General features: G+C 31.7%; 1 long non-coding RNA gene across 1 annotated transcript; it reads left to right on the top strand.

The window, feature by feature from the left end:
- The first annotated feature begins 385 nt into the window (after positions 1-385).
- On the top strand, positions 386-2615 carry LOC146904269 (uncharacterized). Its single transcript, XR_015018340.1, has 3 exons — positions 386-1809; positions 1928-2144; positions 2258-2615. It is a non-coding gene; the product is annotated as an uncharacterized LOC146904269 (long non-coding RNA).
- The last annotated feature ends 2858 nt before the right edge of the window (positions 2616-5473 follow it).

The following is a 5473-nucleotide window of genomic DNA, read 5'->3' as shown; positions in this document are numbered from 1 at the left end:
ATTAAAGCCGTGTAAACAATTATGGATTTACTTCTTGGATAGTAGAGTCATAACGAGTTAACAACTATATGAATTTACTTCTAAAATAGTGGATTTAAAAACAAATATGCCATTATGGATTTCCTTCTTGAAAAGTCGAGTCATAGCTGACATAAAACCTATGGATTTACTTCTAGAATAGCTGAGTCAGAAGTCAGTCATCAATTATGGATTTTCTTATGATGATCTTTGTAGAGTAGTTAACTGAATCAACAATCATAATTAATTTACTCTAAAAGGTTCTTCTAGAATATCTGAGTCATAACATTGTCACACTTGTTTCTAGAATATATCATGATAGCACATATTTACCTATAAAAATAAAGCTAATAACCAGATTTTAGTCATAGTAGTTGAGTAGTTTTATAATCATAATTTTGTATCAAACCCTTTCTTACTACTTCAAGTATAATAAAACCATATATCTATCATTTAGTCTTTTGTTTTTCTCTTTTCTAAATCTCTCATTTCTCACATTATTGAAAACCCTAATTTTAATAATTTTCTTTAGCAATATACTAAATAATTTTAATGTGGAGATGGTGAATATGAATATACATGTTTGATGAGACATGAAACATGCTTTTACGTTCTTTATTCAAGTTTTATGCAATCTCAATCATTTGGATTTGAGGCTCCGGTTTTGTAAATTTGATTTGGGAATATCTTTCTTTTATTTTTATGTCTTTGTTGATTTAAACTTGATTTGAGTTATTTATCGTAGCAGATAATATCTTATTTTTAAAGTGATTAAATTTTAAATCAAAACCATTTTGACTTGTTAAAAAAGCAAACGAAAATAAATTGTGTTTATAAATTATATTTATGGCATTGGATGTGTTATTTAGGAATTTTAGTATGTTAGGTTATATTTATTGGATGTTGGTGTATGAATTTTGATTGATTGTAGATTGGAATTGATACATCAATAGATACTCTTGGAAGGAAACTCACAATTTGCATGAAAATGAAAACCTACCTTTAATTGATTCATATACCGTTAAATTATATTTATTGGATGTATGATTTATGATTGTAATATTTTTGATTAGATTTTGATTTGTGAATTTTGGTTGATTGATTGTTTATTGAAACTGATAGATACTCTTGAAAGGAAATTTCCCAAATTCCATGAAAATGACATTGTGTAAAGATGTCTTGAAAGTTTCACATTGCTATGATGATTGGTATTCTTGGTTGGTTAGGAAGGGTTGATCATTCCCATAGGTTACAAAATTAATCAACAACAAGTGGCCACTCTTCTCAAACTCCATAAGCAACTAAACATGATTATTAGCAGCTTTAGTCTAGGCCATGTTGAAGAAAAAGAATGAAGCAAATGCAAAACGTTATCACAGCATCAATTATGGAGTTGAATGTGACCACATTTGGCCTGTTTCCTGTCTCTATGGAGTTAATGTTCAAATTAATGCATCAAGCCAAATGTGGTCACTTTCAACTCAATAATTGATGCATTTCAACGATCGTCAGCTTTGGAATATGGAGTTAATGGTTCTTCGCAATCCATTGAGTATCCGAGTGAACAAGCATCTTTTATGCTTATAGATGATGCTTTTCAGCATAAGACCGGGGATGACCGGATCTTGAAGATGTTCGAGCAACTTGCTGCTGAAAAAGCTGGTCATATAAAGAAGGATAGGAGGGGATGAGACAAGACCAGCACTACATATTGTGTCTCTTCCAAAAAATGCATGAGCTGCACATTAAACTAGATGTTGTAACATTTTCATCAATTTTGAATGCTTGCAGGTGAATACTTTGAAAATATTTATTTTTATTATCTTTTATTAAACATCTTTTGATAATATGTATGTTGACATTCTCTCTTGAACATGTAACTGATCTCAAATCTTATAATATGATGCAGTCGTTGCAATTCATTTGACGATGCTTCAAAACTGTTAGACGCGCTCCACTTGTTTGATAACCAGGTGTATGGTGTAACACATGGACTGTTCATGGGTTACAGAGGACAAGTATGGTTCCAGGCTCAAACTCTATTCGATGAAACGATGCGTATGGATTCTTCAACTGCATCCGCCTTTTATAATACACTCACATATATGGTGTGGCACTTTGGTCAGGTAAAAAGTCCAGCCATTTGAAAAAAAAATGAAAGTTTTTCGCATCAGTTATAGTATTGTAAGAATTTTGCTCATTTTCCGTATTTTAATATTAAAATTGATTTTGACATCAGAAACGCGGAGCTAAAATGGTTGCAATTGAAGGAAGACGCCGAAATGTGTGGAAAGGGGAATCATCAATTTCTTGCTTGGATCTTCACCTGATGTCTGTTGGTGTTGCTTGTGCAATGGTTCATTCATGGTTGCTCAATATGCATTGTACGCATGAATAAGTATCATTGTGTCTGTACATGCAATCAACAATTCTCTCATTTGTTAATATATATCTTCTTCTCATTTATGAATTCTATCAAGAATTGTAATAGTAAGAGCTACATACATATTCATATAGTTGATCCTTAAACAATGAAACATTGACACATGACGTGAACACTCACATTGACACTTAAACATAGTAATGATTTGAGAAAATGGAAATGAATACATGAAACTACATGTATTGGTGTTGAGTCGGAGACGGACACGGACATGGGCACGCCTTCCCTCTAAGTCTAGAGTGTCTGTTGAAACATTATACATAACATTGTGAATGAAAGATTATTTTACATAATTTCTCTGAATTTCAATCATCAATTTCTGCTTGGATTGAATTAATGATTTTTGTCATGATAATTAGGATTAAAGAGAAAAACAAGAATCAAATGAAGCAAACTACTATTATTCATTCAATTTTTTTTTTGCACCCTACAACCGGGCAATACAAGACACTTAACAGAGAAAGACAAAGATATTGAATTCAAGAACATTAAACTAGAAAAGCAACATGATACTTGTATTCTATGACACATTGACACAGACATGGACACTGACACTGAACACTATGCTCCGACACTAGTAATAATTTGAAAAAGAAAATTGAACCTAATCACATGTGCCATACATCGACACATGATAGACACCCGACAAACATTCGATTTGAAGTCTCATAGCTTGTATCAATCTATACTCCAAAAGCTGGATGATTATGTGATGGACCAGCAGCTTGAGAATGATTAAGGACATCATTCAGAACAAGCAAATTGAAAATGCCAGGTTGTCTCAACCAAGTAGCCACCAAATATCCAGAAGATACTAATCTTCCGAAATTACCATCGACAATTTTGAAGGGTGATCCCATTCCATTAAGGAGTGTTTCAATAGCCCTTTTCAAAGCTCCATCACCTGTGTTTTCCCTAACTCATTTTGTTTTTAAAATTAAGTTTTTAACTTTAGTGGGTTTGGAGTACCCTTAGTAATACTCCCTTTAGTATATTTTCTTGTGTATAAAAAAATCGTTTTAAATACATTTATCTCCCTTAAATAAATCTGTCTGTCTATTTACTCATCACTTTGTGTCATCTATTTTTTTCCTATTTTTTTTTCTTTCTAAAACTTCTTTATAGAAAATGGAATTTACAAATGGTTACTCTTGATTGTGATCTGAATCAAGTTTTAAATCGAAATTTGATGTAAATAGAACACAATTTTTAGTCCTTTAAGTATTTTTTTTTATCGCTTTGGTCCCATAATTAATTTTAGTCCCTTCTGTTAAGGGGTTAACCCCAAATGTCTAAGGTGGACCAACACTATAAATAGTTCACCATAAACCTCGATAATTTTTTAATCTTAACCGTTTAAAGCAACTGTCATATCCAAGAATCATAGTCCGCTGCCGACTAGCTCTATCGTTTGATTTGTACAACAGTGAATATGAAAGGGATCGGATTTCATTTAAATTTTTTGCGTCTTGATATTTTCTTCAAGACGATAGAAAAAATGGCTGAGAGGGCAAAGCGATTAAAAAACTTTGTTGGTGGATTTGCTACCATTCCCTACATTTTTGCAGAAAGAGTTATTACAGTCTCTAAATGGCATTGAGAATCATTTGAGTCCTTGAGTTGTGACATGAAAAACACATCCTCTATTTTTGGTTGGGAACAATATAACAAAGATTCCATAGTTGAATATTGGAGAATAAACTGAATGGTAAAAAGTCACCAGGACCTGTTTCATCAATCTTGTTGGTGATGAGAACATTACTACTAGGACAGTTAATTTGTGAGGTTCCCCCCTTCTAGAGAATCATTTTTTAGTTTCTTTAAATTTTTATTATTACCAATTTTTACCTTCACCAACTATGATTTGTTATTATCATATGATGATAGTGAATTCTATAGTGCATGAGATTGCTTTGTTACAGGTCCATTCAATTGGGGAACTGTTTGTAGGATAAATATATATATTGTTATTCATTATGTAAGACTACCAGTCGTAAACGTTTAGGGTCTGGTATTGCTCAAAATCTCAATGGATTTATCGGATCATAACTCCAGACAACATAAAATCTATCGAGGGTTACGACCCGATCTTTTTTTTTTTTTTTGGATTGGAACGTAACACTTAGAGGTTGAGCAATCTGAGAGGGCATATAAAGCAACCAACTTGCCTTATCATACACATGATAAAACAACATGAAATCAATCACAAACAAGACATTGAAATTTGGGTTGTTACTATTTGAAGGTTGAAAATCATTAAATTATAAAAAAAAAATATTGTGTTGAAAAGCAAAACATATTTCTTGTAATAATAGAGCATTACCAAATAAAGACAAGTTGCTTAAAAGGAACAAGGTTGTGTCTTAGTTTGAGTTACAACTAGGAGATATTAACATGATTGCATTCAATGTTTAAAAAGTGAAAAAAAATCCTTCAGAAAGAGAATGAGCTAGATGTAGCTATCGGATTGACAGTAAACTGCTGTAATTTTTGTGTGCTTCTATTCCTTTACTTTACTATGGCTATAATTATTCTTGCAACTAGTTAGTATAAATTTGTTCTTAAAAAATCTTTTTTTCATAGGATTCAAAATATTCTTTTGTATACTCTAAGTGCTTATGAGAAAGAACCGGAGTAAATAGTTGATTTTTCAGGATTAACTATTTGTCCATATGGTAATGCATATCTATGGAAAATATTTTTAGGGCCTGAAATGAAGATACGTTTCCTTGACATGACACCATAATATTCTTGCAACTAGTTAGTTGAAATTTGCTATGTACTTGAAGAAATTTTAAGACATTGCTTCATAGTTCTTTCATACATTGTTATCATCAAAACCTTATAGACATTGCTTCTAAAATCCACTTTGGTTCAACAATGACATTAGCTATGTACTTGAAGAAATTTTAAACAAACATTCAATATTCATACTATTTTCACACTTTAGAGATCTTTCAAGGTTATAATATGCTTATGTTAAGGTGAGATATATTTAGGAAAGTAAGCTGC

This window comes from Medicago sativa, chromosome 7, assembly GCF_051527215.1.
Source record: "Medicago sativa cultivar Bolivia chromosome 7, Bolivia_mono, whole genome shotgun sequence".
Lineage (NCBI taxonomy): Eukaryota > Viridiplantae > Streptophyta > Magnoliopsida > Fabales > Fabaceae > Medicago > Medicago sativa.
Note: the sequence above shows the minus strand (reverse complement) of the source record. Positions and strands in the feature narration are given on the sequence as shown.